Source organism: Lasioglossum baleicum, unplaced genomic scaffold (assembly GCF_051020765.1).
Source record: "Lasioglossum baleicum unplaced genomic scaffold, iyLasBale1 scaffold0028, whole genome shotgun sequence".
Taxonomy (NCBI): domain Eukaryota; kingdom Metazoa; phylum Arthropoda; class Insecta; order Hymenoptera; family Halictidae; genus Lasioglossum; species Lasioglossum baleicum.
The window spans coordinates 620,001-637,859 of NW_027469088.1; the positions used below are offsets into that span (position 1 = coordinate 620,001).

Sequence of the window (17,859 nt, forward strand, 5' to 3'; positions counted from 1 at the left end):
GACGCTGAATGCTGCAGATCGACACACGAATATAGAAATACCCGTCGTTGCGATATCACACACCGATGTTTTCTTTCACCCGCCACCGGGTGGTCGTTCTCTTTGAAAAATACCTCGTGTCAAAGAGTGTTGTGTTATACCGTATGTAATAACGCCTGTGGTGTCCTCTGCGTCGTGTAGGCTCTCTACAATTATAATATATACGGACATATCTTACCGGTAGCGCATGAACAGGGATGTAAGCGGTCGATGATTCGCTTCCTCGGTCTTCGCCTCTGTGCTGTAAGTATATGTCCGGAGTCGTCCGTTCGAAACGGTGTCTCGAAGAGGACAAACAAAATCTCAGGGTAACCCGTGGAAAACGCGCGGTTGCACGCGTTTGTGTTATCGTTCGCGAACATCGAGAAGATAGACGAGACGTGAAGGACCGGCTCGTGATGCTCGCCTTTAAAGCAGTCGTGAGTCTGACACCCTACTCCGTGCGTGTGGCCCAATAGTGCGCACCGCGAGAGCGTGGGACGAATGACCGCTGCCAGACCCGACTGTGAGTCCCGCTCTCTATTTGTATCGAGTTCGCGTATAAACAAGAGCACGAAACGTTGCTGCGCCGCACGCGGTGTTCGTTGACGACGGAACATATATTTATTATAATATTATACATTCGCCAGAGCGGACCGGCTCGTGATGCTCGCCTTTAAAGCAGTCGTGAGTGAGTCTGACACCCTACTCCGTGCGTGTGGCCCAATAGTGCGCATAGGGCTGTGAAGTCCTCCGGTCTCACATCATTCCAAATGAAATGGAAGTGAAGAGGAGAGGAATATTACATCTCTGGATCCAGTATCGGGTTGTCTACAATCCCCGTCGTTTTCAGAGAATATATTCCTCTCCGCGTTTTCCACGTTAACGGTTTTTCAATGTACTGTTCGCCCGGCCGTCAGATATGTGTTTTGTATCTGACGGTTTTTTTTCCGTTTCCACGGACGACGATAGTGTCGTCCGTAAAACGACGCCTGAATGAATATCCTTCGCGCGCTGGTTGGAGCGTTCAGGTACAATGCGTTCTTACGAACCGCAGAACAAGAGACATATACATATATTGATTTGTAAATCAAAAATATATACGATTACCCTGAACGGTGGATCACTTGGCTCGTGGGTCGATGAAGTACGCAGCTAATTGCGCGTCAACGTGTGAACTGCAGGACACATGAACATCGACATTTCGAATGCAAATTGCGGTCCACGGATACAATTCCTGGACCACGCCTGGCTGAGGGTCGTTTACGTAACCATAAACTGCTTGCGTTGCTCTTGTAAGTTGCGTTGCGCTTACCTCTCCAAATATACTTGTGGAGGTCGCCAAAGAACGTTTCGGAGTCGGGTTGCAAAGATGCTGCGTACGAGCGAATGATGGGCGTTTCGTCGGCGTTTGTCGCGGTTCTGTGAAAATTGCCAATTTTTGCATTGCGTCTTATAAACACATACAAATATATATATATATCTAGTTTCCACGAGAGGCGAAGTAGGGATTGGTATTTTTCTAACGTTCGGACTTGCGTAAGTGTTTTTACGGTGTCGTGAGTCGTATTGAAAATACGACCGCCCGTAGGCACCGCTTCGACGAGGATCTCCAAATCTCTCACCTTCTCTGCGAAACGATTCGCCTTGCGGAAAGAAGCGTTTCCACTCATGAACATTTAACGCGCTCCTGACGTCGCCTGAAATGATGCGTATACGAAAGAGGTATATTTACAAGAGTCTCGCGAGACTACAAAGATGGACACACAAATTATAAAAGAAAGAAAGAATACTGTGTGGCACACAGAGTGTGTGTGGTGTGGCAATGTTAAGCCCCAGGGAGAGAATATGCCTGTGCGTGAATGAGTTTCTTAACTCTACGTTATAATTGCCATACGGCGGAGGGTCGTCGTTGCCGGCGATTCCGACAAAAACACATTCCTTTTCGAGTCTTCGAGGGAAGAGACGAAAGAGATCTCTCGTTCTATCGCGAACGCTTTGATGATCGATGGACAGCGGAGCAAAGCGCAGCAATGTGCGGGATGAGCACGTCGTACTTGATCGGGTCGGAATTATTCCCCGTCGTCGACGTGTCCTCGCTAATCTGTGCGATTGCCATTTCATCGCCACGTTCGCGTTGAATCGTATTGATGACGGCCTATGTGCGTCTTGAGATCTTACTCCCTTTCTCTCGTGTCTCTAATTTGGTTTTGTGTTTGATCGATGATAAATCGTTTCGTGCGCAACGTTTCTGTACCCCCGTGGTTTTTGGTTCAATTATATAGAAGTAGAGAGAAAAAGAAATCCCACCGGATTATATGTATTATTTTTTTTTTTAATAATATGTATACTCCTCTATTGGCGAGGCTTATTTCGAACTTGATTGTCACACGACGCAAAAGACACACTTGTGTGTTCACGCACGGAACAGCACCGCGGAGAGAGAAAAGGCATATCAATGAAAACCTTTATGTCGGTCGCCCCATGTCTTTTTTCTTTTCTTCATTGTCGATTCGTGAGGAACCGCGCGATCTGTCGGTCGTCCAGTCCCCGAAAGTTCTTTTCGACGGACGTTAAAGTTAACCGGCCAGATCGTCTAGCGAGAGTTTCCGATCGACGAGATGAAGAAAGAATTATATTGACACTTTGGTGTGGCGCATAAGGCATATATCGGTTTTTTGTTTACCTTTCTCTCTTCTGTCGTGTAGTTTTGTTTCGTTTTCTTTTTTAACTTCCCGATTTTATAGGGAAGTTATTGTAATGACCCCGAAAATCGAAAATCGATTTTTTAGCAGATCTTCACGTTTCATGGTCATTGCAGTCATTTTAGACTATTTTCAGCAAAATGTTCGTATGTGTGTATGTGTGTGTGTGTGTGTGTGCGTATGTCCGTTTGTATGTTATCAAATTTTTCGTTAACGTTTTCAGAAAAAGTAACAACGCGATCAGGATGATGAATGATGCAATCGATGTGCCCGCTGTAACTTAGAGCTGATTAGATTTTGGTCCGTTTTGGTCAAGTAGTTTTTTAAGTTTTTTTTTTAAGAAGTTCATTCAACAATGCAATTTATGCGAGAGAACGGAAAGTTTCCACAGAAGAAACAAACGTAATTACACAAAAAATTTTTTTTTCGATTTTTTTAAAATTAAAAAAAAATTTTTTTTTGTACCTTACGATGATGTTTCTGCTTACAATAATCGAAAATTATCCCAATGCAAGAGTGAGTTAATCATCTCTACTCCCGAGAATACGTTTTCAAAGAATATCGATGAAAATACAAAAAAAATTTATATTACAATCTTTAAAAAAACAATCAGTTCAAAACGAATTATTAACTGAGATTAAATTGAAAATTAATATAAACTATATGATAATTATTAATAACATTGATGTTGAAACGGCTTGGTTAATGGAGCATTTTCAAGAAAATACTAAAATTCCGTCTGTATTGGTGTCAGATTTTCAATTGGCCAGAGTAGGAGTGAAAGTAAGAACTCGTTATCGTGATTATATAAAAAATTTAAATATTCATTAAAATTTAACACCAATAATAAAAATATCGAATCAAGTAAATATGTCGAGTGAGGAAAAATATAAAATCACACGTAGTCAATTTCCAGTGGTTCCTGCTGAAGCGATTACGATTCATAACAGTCAGGGACAAACATACGAGAAAAGTATGTTTGAATTTTAAAACATCAGAAAAACGAACTTTACAAATGTTGTATGTAGCACTGAGCAGATTTTCAAAATTGAGCAGTTCGTATATTTTCGGACAATTTAAATTAACAGTATCGAAGAAAACCAAGATTAATACTGCAAACCCGGATAATGAGGAGTTGTATCGTTTGCGAAACACTAATTAAGACAATTTATTTTGCAACATTAGTATGCTATAACAAGGAACCAAGCGAGCAACGAGCCTGCGATGTTCGTTTAATGCGACGCCATATAGCAAACATTTTGATAAGTAGAAAACTATTGAATTTCCCTGAAAACGTATAATCTTATTAAAACGTACACTTAATAATGATAATAATATATTGCAAATAACGAATCGGGAAGTTCTTTGTGTGGCTCGTGGAGAGTCACACACCAAATAAAAAAAAACATTAATAGCTATAGGTACTACTAGCCATGCGTACCACTAACCCTTTCGCAAGAGCAGTCCTATCCGCGAGCAAAAACAACCCTACTCGCGAGCGAGCGAAGCGAGCGAGCAACAATAACCCTCTAGTTTTTCTTTTTTTTTTGTGCTTTGTACGTTTTCGCGAGTACTACTTTTACGCTCTTTCGGCCGAAACACAAAATTTTGTATCACATACGACGACGATACCAGAGTAGGCGAGATTACCCGCTGAATTTAAGCATATTACTAAGCGGAGGAAAAGAAACTAATAAGGAGTTTCTTCCAGCACTGAATCCCGCGGTTCTGCCGTTGGGAAATGTAGTGTTCAGGAGGGTCAATTTATCCCGAGACGTCGAACCGCGTCCAAGTCCATCTTGAATGGGGCCATTTACCCGTAGAGGGTGCCAGGCCCGTAGCGACTGGTACGCGTTTCGGGAGGACCTCTCCTTAGAGTCGGGTTGCTTGAGAGTGCAGCCCTAAGTGGGTGGTAAACTCCATCTAAGGCTAAATATGACCACGAGACCGATAGCGAACAAGTACCGTGAGGGAAAGTTGAAAAGAACTTTGAAGAGAGAGTTCAAGAGTACGTGAAACCGTTCAGGGGTAAACCTGAGAAACCCAAAAGATCGAATGGGGAGATTCATCGTCGACGAGGCTGGCTTCCGTTGGTGCGCAGATAGCCCGTAATGGGCCACTTCGGTGGTTCCAGTGCGAGGGTACACCATCTTCGGCAAATGTTCCGGTCGCGTAGTCGTGAACTTCTCCCTTAGTAGAACGTCGCGACCCTTTGCGTGTCGGTCTACGGCTCGAGTTGTTGCCTGTCGTGTCGCCTTCGTGCGCACACGGCAGACGCTCGATCGCCTGGCCGGCTGCGTGATGGTACTCTGACGGTATCGGCCCGCAACCAATCCATTTTCGAATGTGTGTGCGTCAGGCCCGCCGCAAGCTCGGTTAGTTTGTCACCCGGATGGTACTGACCTAGCGCCGGCTCCGGGCCTAACCAGCTGTTAGCAGGCGGTGTCCTCGGACTGGCCAAGCTTTGAATTACCGGTCAGCGACGCTACTGCTTTGGGTACTCTCTCAGGACCCGTCTTGAAACACGGACCAAGGAGTCTAACATGTGCGCGAGTCATTGGGACATGTAAACCTAAAGGCGCAATGAAAGTGAAGATCGTACCTTACCGTCGATCAAGGCAGGATGGGCCGCGTCACGATGCGGCCTCGCACTCCCGGGGAGTCTCGTTCTCATTGCGAGAAGAGGCGCACCCAGAGCGTACACGTTGGGACCCGAAAGATGGTGAACTATGTCTGGTCAGGACGAAGTCAGGGGAAACCCTGATGGAGGTCCGTAGCGATTCTGACGTGCAAATCGATCGTCGGAACTGGGTATAGGGGCGAAAGACTAATCGAACCATCTAGTAGCTGGTTCCCTCCGAAGTTTCCCTCAGGATAGCTGGCACTCGCTCGTTCTCCTTTGATGAACGTGTGCGAGTCTCATCTGGTAAAGCGAATGATTAGAGGCCTTGAGGCCGAAACGACCTCAACCTATTCTCAAACTTTAAATGGGTGAGATCTCTGGCTTGCTTGGATCAATGAAGCCACGAGATTATATTGGATCAGAGTGCCAAGTGGGCCAATTTTGGTAAGCAGAACTGGCGCTGTGGGATGAACCAAACGCAGAGTTAAGGCGCCTATAGGAGGATGTTTATAAGCAGTGCAACGCAGATAACGGCTCCGCGCTTGTGATACATAAAGTGTGATATAAAAGCTCAAAAAGTGGAAAATTTTGTGACGGGTAAGAACGTTTAATAATATTACACACTGGCTGAAAAAATTACAACAAAAAAATTAATAGTTTAAAAGCTATCAGCAACTAAAGATTCCAAGCGGCCAACGGCCGCCGGCAAATTCAAAAAAAAAAACAAACAGAATCAGAAATTAAAGTACTATTATACTAAAAATAATTCATCCTCAAGGCCCACAAGGCACCAAATAACCCGAAATTCAGGAATATTACTGCTAAGCTCAAATTTCGACCGATACTAAGTAAAACAAATGAAAAAAAAGAAAACGAAAAGTGACAGGTACAACGGTAGAGTGGACAAAGAAAACGCGACCGCGGAAGTTTTGTCCGACTCCCAAGTGAAAACGGTGAAGAAAGCGAAATTAAATAGAAAATATCTACTGCCAAAAACTTACTGGGACAGAATAAGAAACAGTAGGTCTCACTTAGAACAATAAGAACCTTGTGAAAGTGAACTGCCACTTAGGTTAGGAAACCTGTCAAAAGACACAACAGTAAATAGGAAATATGGAAGACCCCGGAGGCACAGGATCCAACATAGAAAAGATTAGGGAACTCATACAAAACTCCCTTAGCGATGAGAGCCTACATATACTCTCAGGAAGCATGACCCCCACGGAAATCAAGGAACTAATGAGCTCTACCATCCGAGAGGCAAGCGAAAAACCAACGGTGAACAAGACACAAGGAGGAAAATCAGACCCTGGAAAGAAATTTAGCACCATTCAAGAATCTGACCCAGACAGTGAAACTACGGAACTAGAGGTTTTCTCTGAAGTGGAAGAGAAGCTAAAGAAAACGGACAGGCAGAACTACAAAACACCGATACTGGCAAACATATACAACCCGACTAACAAAGGAACGGAGGCAAACCAGAACAGAGAAAAGAAAACGAACACCCCAAAAATCACTAAAGTTACAACATTACAACAACAAATGAACCTTAGAGATGAACTCGAAAGAGGAAACGTAGGGTTACAAGGAACCAACAACCAACAGAACACAGAACCAAAGGAAGGAACAGACAACAAGCACGCAAAAACGACAGAAGAGGAAGAAATCAACGACAATAAGCCAGACACAGATACCGAAACAGTAGACAGAATGCTCACCTCGGACGAGATCATTAGGAAATATGAAACAGGATCGGGGAGCCTCTACCTCAAGAAATTCCCCCGGCTTTCTAACATAACAGCCGGTACAGAGGAAGAAAGAACGTACAGGATGAGAAATTACGTCGTCAATGTAAACGTCACTGAGGTAGTCAACAGCATCCACACCCTACAGAGGAACTTCTTAGCAATCGAAAGAGAGTTACAAAAATCCAAATACACAAAGAAAAGTACAAAACTACTGACAACTATAACAGTAAGTGAGATGAGAGAGACGATCAAACAAACCAACAAGCTTCTTAACACACTCGAAGCACAAGACCGTGAGGTACAAGACATCCTCGAAAATAAAAAGAAGCAAGTAAAGAGACTTCTGGACCTCTCGGCGGAAATAAGGTCAACAAAAGAAGACAAAACAGGAAAGACTAAAAGAAAGAGGGACTCCCCGACAGACGGAAGAGGAATCCATAAACAAATACGGAGAGTCCAGGAAACGGAAACAAGAGACTCAGACGCAGACAATGAAACCAATACTACGAACGATGAAGCCACCCCCGCAAAAGACAGATTCAGAACACAGACACGTAAACATAAGAGATCCACGAAAACGGAAACAACTAAAAACTCACATATGTTCATATTCGGCCAACCGAACCACAATACAGAAACGTCTTCTAAACAGGTGACAGACAAAGATACTAACGCAACTAACAGAACACCTGCAAACAACACTAACAAAATTTCGTGGGCGGACGTAGCCAGGAAGTCTGCGCCCTCCACTTCAGATGGACTAGAACAAAAGAAGGGCAAACAAATTAAGAAACTTGAGATACAGGCCTCCAAGAGAAACAATGCCATAATAATCAACACTAAAATAGGAACACCCGACGCCGAAAATAAAAAGGAAAACGGAAGAGAAAAAAATAAAACTTTCGCTGAGATCCTTACAGAACTCAAAAACAAAAAGACACTTGATCCCAAGGAAATCACTAACGTCAGGAAAACGAGAGAAGGTAATCTTCTTATAGAAATCACGGCGAACGCAAACGCAGAAAAAATCAGAGCACAAGTAGAAGCAGCCACCGATAACTTGTACCCGGTGATCAAAAAAGTACAGAACACTACAATAGAGATAGACAGTGTAGAACCCTCCATCACAGAGGACGAGATACAGAAAGAATTGTTCAAATACTTAGAGTTGAAAGGCAATACTTCAGACATAAAAATTATTAAAAAATACACAAACAACAACGGACTTCAAAAATTCATTGTCAGATTCCCTACCCCGGACAAAAAGATAGACATTGCAAGCAAAGAAAGGCTGAGATTAGGATACTCTATCGCAAAAATCAAGATCCTTCCCAACATCAACAGGTGCAACAGATGCCACTCTCTCGAGCATCAAACAACAAACTGCAACAAACCAGCTAACTATATAGTCTGCCGAAAATGCAGCGAAGAAGGCCATCTTATGGAAAAATGCACTAATGCACCTAGCTGCAGACTCTGTAAGGAAAATGGATATTCTCAAAACAAATGCCTACATGTTACAGGCTCTTTAAACTGCCCGTCTTACAAAGAGCATGTGAAAAACCTATAAGAAGCAACCCGGCTCATTCTGGAAACCATAAAATAGAGACAAAAGAAAAAAGAAATGGAAGCACAACAGGGAAAAGGAGCAGTGCTGGAACATCGATCAAATTGCTACAAATAAATCTAAATCACACCTACCGAGCGACAACAAACCTTGAGTTCAAACAATCCCATATGGAATACGACGTGATAGCGATTACCGAACCGACAATAAAAAATAGAAAATGGATATACAATAAGAAAAACACTGCAGCAGTCCAAGTCGGGTATAGATCCACGATCTGGCACTACCAAGACCGGAACATCATAGAAGACCACTGGGTAGCAGTTTACATAAGAGATACCTACTACTTTTCCACGTACATCTCACCAAACTGCAAATTCGAAGAATACAAACACATAGTAGACGAACTCTTCACACAACTCCTAAACAGGACGGACAATAACTTTGTAGTCACCGGGGACTTCAATGCCCACTCCCCGGAATGGGGTGATAAGAGACTGGACCAAAGAGGAAAATACCTGGCCCTGGCAATCCACGAAAATAACTACAAAGTAATACAAACCATAGGTACCTACACCTTCAACAGAAACGGACGAAATTCTAAAATAGACATCGCCTTCGCACCTACGGCAAACTACAAAAAATTCAATAGAGCAGAAATCCTCAAAGAAAATACAGAATCGGATCACCTTTACATCGAATACATAATGGACTCAGCAACAAATATGCCACGTAGATCTCTACTAGACCCGACAAAATGGAAGCTCACAGAAAAAAACAAGGTGAAATTACACGCTGAGCTTATAAAGAGACTAAGCCAAATCAAGACGCTAGATCACTATTACAACAAAAACGACCTAACAAGAATTTATAGTAAAATAGAACAGGAAATCACAGTTTTTCAAACAGCAATAAACGAAACCTGTAGCAAAACTCTAGTCCGATCAAAGATGTTCCAGAATAAAAAGGAAAACCACTGGTGGTGCGAAGATATAAAAAGACTAAGAAGCCTCACAAATAACACCAGAAGGAAATACTTAAAAATTCTAAAGAAAAGAAGAAATAAAGAGCACCCGGAAGTGGCAACAGCCAGGGTAAAGTACTGCAAGAACAGACTGACTCTTCAAAATAAAATCAAGAAAGCCAAGGCACAGTCCTGGGAAAAATTCATCTGCAGCTTGAAGAACAACCCATGGGGCAAACCCTATCAGATAATCAGAAACTTGATCAAAGAGAAGAAACAGGCACCAATCATCACCAAAGATGCCGCTTCAGCAACACTAGACGCACTCTTCCCTGAAGACAAGCCAGAGCTATGTCTACAAAGAAGAAATAAAGATATCATGGACCCAGAAAATCCTGATACTTCCATCGGTGTTCCAATAACATACATAACACAGCCAAACGGCGATACATACGACATGCACACACAGAAGCTAGTCGCATTCAGACCTGTCACAGTAGAGGAAATCACGAAAATAACAAACGACCTTAACAACAAAAAGGCACCCGGCAGAGACAATATGAGCGCGCCTATATGTAAATCTATAGTACACGCGAACCCACAGCTGATCACAAAAATCATGAACTCGTGCCTAAGAACAGGATACTTCCCCAATCAATGGAAGGTACAAAAAGTGATCCTAATCAAGAAGCCGAACAAACCGGACGGCGTACCAAGCAGCTACAGACCACTTGCCTTACTAAGCACCTGGGCAAAGATACTGGAGAGACTAATCAAAAACAGAATGGAAGAACACTTGGAGACTAATCCGCTGCACAAAAACCAATTTGGCTTCCGTAAGAACAGAGGCACGATTCATGCCATCACTGCAGCAACAAACTTCCGTGACGCTGCCACAAAGAAAGCACACTACACAGCGATCGTAACATTGGACGTCAGGAATGCGTTCAACTCGGTGACATGGAAGGCCATTAGAGATGCAATAACAACGAGAGGTTTCCCTGCAAACCTACAGAAAATCTTATTCAATTATCTGTCAAATAGATCGCTGATTTACGAACCACAAAACAAATCTTACACGATTAAAAGAGAGATTCACCGCGGAGTGCCTCAGGGAGCTATAATAGCACCGCCGATGTGGAACATCGCATACGACGACATATACAAACTGGAAATACCCAAAACCGTCAACATCATCACCTACGCAGACGACGCAGCACTATTGGTTTCCAGTAGAAATCTAGAAAAAATGAAAAACGATATCAAAACGACAATAGATACAATAGAAAGATGGATGGGCACCAAAGGACTAGTGCTAGCAAAGGAAAAGACGGAGATGACCCTACTAAATAGAAAGAGAATAGACTCACCGTTTGAAATCAAACTCAGAGAGGACGTAATCATTACACCAGCAGAGAGTATCAGATACCTTGGAATCTACCTCGAAAAAAATAATAGGTACTTCACGCAAGTTGAGAAGAGCACGGCTAAGGCAACAAACGCTGCAAACTACCTAGCACGTCTGACACCGAACATAGGAGGTCCAGGAGCACCGGCTCGACACTTGTACTATTACGTGTTCGAATCCATAGTAATGTACTCCGCAACTACATGGGCCAAGGCCATTGAGTTTAGAAGGAACTGCAGACTCCTACAACAATCGCAAAAACTGGCTTTAGTAAGAGTGGTGCGAGCGTATAGGACCACCCCTCTAATATACCTGAATATACTTACTGAAATCCCGAACATAATAGAGACAATCAAAGAGAGACACAAGCTCGCAACATGGGAACTTCAATTCCTAGAGGGATCAGAACCGCCGAACACCCACCTTCAGTCAAGAATACCAGGTCCAGCTCTGAGAACTCGAAGAAACATCAGAAGGAGGATAGTAGAACACCAAATTGTTTCAAACAACGAACGCAACAATCAACCAAACACACCACGGACAACCAACGAGGGAACACCGCAAAGAAATACAACACCGACAACAGTAATCTTACAAGACCGCCAGGATCAATTAAAAGGAGAAAGGAAAAGACAGAGAGAAAGAGAAAGATTAAATACTCTCAGAAACCTACAGGAGAAATGGGATAAAGAATTCTCATCTAAGCTCCTCTATGAGTGGATTCCGGACATGGGAAAATGGCTCTCCGTCCAGCGTCAAAATATCAACCACTACACGATACAACTCCTCACAGGACATGGAATCTTTGCAAGCTACCTGCATAAAATAAACCGATGCGCTACGGACAAATGCTGGTTCGAATGCGACGCACAGGATACACCAAGACACACACTAACAGAATGTCCCAGATGGAAAGCGGAAAGAGAGGAATTCTGCAAAAAGCATGATATTACCCACCCGTACGACATCAAAAAATTCTCTGATGTTATCCACAAATCCGACGAAGCCTGGAAGGAATTCCAAAACCTATGCAGCTACATTATGAAGGATAAACAACAAACAGAAAATGACAGACAGAGAGAAGAACGCAGGAAAAGATTCGAGGAACTAAACAGCAGACACAGTAACCACACTAGCAATAACACTGCAACAGGACCGACAGGAACCAACAAAACCGGAACTCCTCGCCAAATACGAAACGCTGACCAACAATCTCAGAACACACAAACAGGCAAACAAATTGCAACAACCAAAACACGTGCGAACAGACGTCAAAGAAGTACAAGATGACGCCCTTACCAACATAAACGACAACATGGTAGCCGTAAAACCGCAAACCAATCAAAACGAAGTAAACATAGATCTTACAGACACCAGAGGGCAAAACGCTAATGCAAAATAGAAACGTCAATATTAAAAGTAAACAGAAGATAGTAGAAGGATAACCAACTACAACGAACACATCGCACACGGAATAAGCACTGAAAATATAGATGATAGATATCCAATTCGGAAGGAAAACCGAAACGGCTATAGAACGCCAGATAACACAGACTAAATGGACTACAGAAAGGATACAAGAAGGGGAAACCGGTGGTACACGTAATACAAAACACAATAAAGATAATAGTCACTAACCACGCAACAAACACACGGAAACGAACGCAACAACCAAATAGGACCACAGGATACGAAGAAAGAAGAGATAGGATACGAAGAAAGAAGAGATAGCGACGCATAAGAAGAAGAAGACGACGTAGAGTCGACCCATAAGAAGTTAAAGATGACGTAGAGTCACCACAGAAGAAGAAGAAGACACAGAATCGGACAACAACAACGGAGGAACCCCAGGTCAGGCTGAAGTAAAATCTTCGGATAGTTCCGGTCGGACCTTCCCAATGGTAAGTGGAGGATCTCCAGTGTAGGGTGAGTGTTAGTGGGTATACCCCGTGACACTGTGTATCGCACTACCCCGCACAGCGTCACCCAGGGCATTGCACGTGCTCCTTGACATTTTCAAGGTCACAGCTGAGGGAGTCCCACACACCCCGGGGTTGCGATGATCCCGGGGCATGTACATAAAGTATTAAACACCCTATACTATAAACAATAAAAAAAAAAAAAAAAAAAAAAAAAAGAGTTAAGGCGCCTAAGTCGACGCTTATGGGATACCATGAAAGGCGTTGGTTGCTTAAGACAGCAGGACGGTGGCCATGGAAGTCGGAATCCGCTAAGGAGTGTGTAACAACTCACCTGCCGAAGCAACTAGCCCTGAAAATGGATGGCGCTGAAGCGTCGCGCCTATACTCCGCCGTCAGCGGCAAGTGAGGTCGACGTTAGCTTTTTTAAAAGGCGCGTCTTCCATGAAGCTCTGACGAGTAGGAGGGTCGCGGCGGTGTGCGCAGAAGGGTCTGGGCGTGAGCCTGCCTGGAGCCGCCGTCGGTGCAGATCTTGGTGGTAGTAGCAAATACTCCAGCGAGGCCCTGGAGGACTGACGTGGAGAAGGGTTTCGTGTGAACAGCCGTTGCACACGAGTCAGTCGATCCTAAGCCCTAAGAGAAATCCTATGTAGATGAGGTGTCCTAAGAGAGAGCAAATATCATTACATGATAAACACACACCCATCGGGCGAAAGGGAATCCGGTTTCTATTCCGGAACCAATTCCTTACCAATCGGGCCCTCGTAAGAGTGTTCGTCGGGGTAACCCAAAATGACCTGGAGACGCCGTCGGGAGATCCGGGGAGAGTTTTCTTTTCTGTATAAGCGTTCGAGTTCCCTGGAAACCTCTAGCAGGGAGATAGGGTTTGGAACGCGAAGAGCACCGCAGTTGCGGCGGTGTCCGGATCTTCCCCTCGGACCTTGAAAATCCAGCAGAGGGCCACGTGGAGGTGTCGCGCCGGTTCGTACCCATATCCGCGGCAGGTCTCCAAGGTAAAGAGCCTCTAGTCGATAGATTAATGTAGGTAAGGGAAGTCGGCAAATTGGATCCGTAACTTCGGAATAAGGATTGGCTCTGAGGAGCGGGGCGTGTCGGGCTTGGTCGGGAAGCGGGTCTGGCTGACGTGCCGGGCCTGGGCGAGGTGAACGCATCGATGGGAATCCGAGCTCGGTCCCGTGCCTTGGCCTCCCGCGGATCTTCCTTGCTGCGAGGCTTTCGTCTAGAACGATCGTCCTCTTCGGCCGCCATTCAACGCTCAGCTCAGAACTGGCACGGACTAGGGGAATCCGACTGTCTAATTAAAACGAAGCATTGCGATGGCCGCCACGGGTGTTGACGCAATGTGATTTCTGCCCTGTGCTCTGAATGTCAACGTGAAGAAATTCAAGAAAGCGCGGGTAAACGGCGGGAGTAACTATGACTCTGTTAAGTATTATATTCGATACGATGGTAGAGGCCTGGGAACTTGAGCTGTGGGGCCTCGTAGCCATCATACCGGATTTTATCCGGAAGAGAGGTGAGAATTCTCATCGCTGAGGTGTCGGACCGGGCTTGCCCGGTCTAGTATCCGAGATGAAGAGTTAGGGTTAGGGGAAGACCAAGGGTTCAGACCATTTGTTCGCCATAACAGCTGCTGATGACCAGCATAGAGAACACCAGTGCGAGTGGTGAGTAGTGATAACATCCGCCGGCGGACCGGATGAATTTCGCTTGGCGTGTTGTGTACGACGTACTGTACACCGCGTCAATCGATTTTTATTTGCCTTTGAGGCTTTTTCAAGAGGTGCAGTTTTTTAATGCTGTAACCCGATCAAAGCAACACGCCGTCAGTACTTGTCGTTAAGCGACACGATCGCGCGTGTATGTCCATGCCAAGGGGGCAGGGCAACACGCCGGCCTCGTGGAGCGAGACGTCGTTTGTACTTGGCGGCGTGAAGCAACACGCTGCTGAGAGCGTAAGTCCGAAGACCTGACGGAGCCCTAGCCGCAGGCCACTTTCTCCCCTTGCACACTGGCATCACCGTACAGCTCAAGGCAACTCGTTCGGCTTTCCAATGAGACGAGTCAATGGTGGATTTGATAGTTACTCGGGGTAGATGATGCGAACACATAGCTTCTCGCTCCCAAGTCACTACACGCGCCTCCTCGAGGCCCCGCTGGATACCACTGATATGACGTGGGAACTAAGTCGGTAGTGGCGGGGCGGAGGGACCTACGCTGGCAGACAGGCGCGGGTACATAAGTGCCCTAATAAACAAAGTTCTTTTACACAAAGAGGAAGAAAGGAGGTGAAATAAAGCACTAAGTGCTGGTCGAGAAGACCTAAAAGTAACAAAACTGTGGAGAAGGGTAGCGGGTCTGTCAGCAGTAGGCCCCTTCGCTTTTGGATTGGACACCTAAAACGACATGGCAAGTACCTGGAAATGAAACTGGTTAACGAAAGGGAAAACAGACGGGAGACGGATCACAAAAACCCTAAATTATGGCAAGTGACAACAACGCTCCCGCCTCGGACGTGGAGGATCCCGGCCCTGGGTCCTCTGCGGCGGACTTGTCCACTATGGACAGGAGGGCCACTGGTAACGACGCTGGCAATGCCCCTGGCAATGACCTTGGCATGATTGTGGATCTGCCTCTGAGTGGGCAAATAAGATGTCGGTTCTGCGGGAGCCGAAATAGGCAATTCATAGAAGTTGGGGACTTCATAAAGCACCTGGACACACAGCACGCAAATGGCAAAGTGGGATGGAGATGCGCGCAATGCGATAGAGTTTATGAGAAAGTCCACGCGTGCAGGTGCCACATCCCATGGTGTAAAGGGAGGGCACCAGAACAAGAAGGTCGATTTAAGTGCCCCAACTGCAGAAGCGCCTTCAATACACGGATGGGGCTCTCGCAGCACGAACGATACCGACATCCAGTAGTAAGGAACGATGCAAGGACGAGGGAAGCGACTTCAAACCGTCCAGTCAACAGAGCCTCGGTCTGGACAACGGAGGAGAAGCAAGAACTCGTCCGACTCAATGAGTTGTATAAAAACATGACACAACCAAACGCACGAATTGCAAAGTTCATCACTACTAAAACCGCCAAACAAATATGCGAGAAAAGGAGGCTCATGAAATTGATACCCACTCAGAGGACAGAAGCTGTTGTCGAGGAGGAAGACTCGAGTTCGAGTTCTTCCTATGAATCGGCAACAGAAGAACAGACGGAGGAGGAATTGACGGAACAAACCAACGTCTGGAAGGAGCCGTGTAAAGCGGCAATAAAGGCACTCCCGCTAAGCAGCGATCATGATCTAAAAAGAATTGAGGAAATGATCATGGAGTTGGCCGATAAGGAGGCGTCGGAAAGCGACCGCACAGGCTATCTCAAATATAGATACGCTCGGTACCAAGATCTATACAATAAATGCCCAAGGCAATTAGTAGATATGGCGGTCGCGGGAGAGAAAATTGAAGAGAGGAAGCAAATTGAGCTTCCTGAAAGAGTAGACATAGAGGAGCTCTACGGTAACCTGTGGGGAACTAGTGGACCCACCACAGGTATACCGAAACTCGGAGGTGGACCGAGTACATTCTCTCCAATGGAAGAATGTTGGAAGCCCATCTCCATACAAGAAATAATAGAGATAATGAGAAAAATTAAAAATGACACAGCCGCGGGTGTCGACGGCGTGAAGAAGGCCCACCTAAGGAAGCCTGGACTCCTCCACATATTATGGAAACTTTATAATGTACTCATGCTATTCCAAATATGCCCAGAACAATGGAAAAAGAATAGAAACACTTTAATACCGAAGGCCGGTAAAGACACTAGGGACGCCAAGAACTGGCGCCCGATAACGATTGGTTCATTACTGGGTAGAATATATTCCGCTATGATCGACATAAGGCTGCGGAAAGTGATTAGGAATAGCAGGAGGCAAAAGGGATTCACTATGGAGGATGGATGCAAATATAATATCTCCATCCTCGATAAAGTAGTGAAGGAAATGAAAGAGAAAACCGGAGGAGTCGTCACAGTCGTCGACATCTCAAAAGCATTTGACACTGTCCCCCATAAGGCTGTGGGAGATGGGCTGAGAATAAAAGGTCTCCCGTCAGAAGTGGCGAATTACATCGAAAGAATGTATGACGACTGCTGGACGGAAATAAAGACCAAAGATATAAACGGGAACATAAGAATAAGACTGAACAGAGGGGTAAAGCAGGGTGATCCACTATCGCCGCTGCTATTTAACACGATTATTGACCCCATAATAGACTGCATTGACGAGACGGCGGAGGGCATCAAGATTGGAGACGAGATAGTCTCCATTCTCGCCTTTGCGGACGATCTGGTCCTAATAGCCAAATCTGCTAAGGAGGCGGCGAAACAACTAAAGAAATTAAGCGAATATTTGAAAAGCCTGGGCACAAGTATACAGGCAGATAAATGTGCGACATTTCAGATCGTCCACAAAAATAAAACGTGGCACTTAAAAGACCCCGAAATTAAGATAGGGGATCAATGTTTACCAGCGTCACAACCCGAGGAAACAATTAAATACTTGGGCATCAATCTTAAACCTTGGTCGGGACTGCAGCGTGTGGAAGCTAAAAACATACTTAGGGCAGCAGAGAACATACACAGGATGGGGCTCAAGCCTCACCAGAAAATACAGTTGATAAGGGTGCATCTGCTGCCCAAGTATATACATATGCTGATTGCGAGCCCGCCACCGCTTAACCTCTTGGAGGAGATTGACCAAGAGGTAAAACAAATAATTAAGAAAATCCTGCATCTCCATCCGTCTACCACGAACGGATTATTATATACCGGTAAGAGAAACGGAGGCCCAGGAATCCAGAAAATTGTGGATATCGTGCGTATCGCAAAAC

At 45.0% G+C, this 17,859-nt stretch overlaps 1 non-coding gene across 1 annotated transcript; it reads left to right on the plus strand.

The window, feature by feature from the left end:
* The first annotated feature begins 1,125 nt into the window (after nt 1-1,125).
* On the plus strand, nt 1,126-1,280 carry LOC143219451 (5.8S ribosomal RNA). The gene has a single exon (XR_013011334.1). It is a non-coding gene; the product is annotated as a 5.8S ribosomal RNA (ribosomal RNA).
* The last annotated feature ends 16,579 nt before the right edge of the window (nt 1,281-17,859 follow it).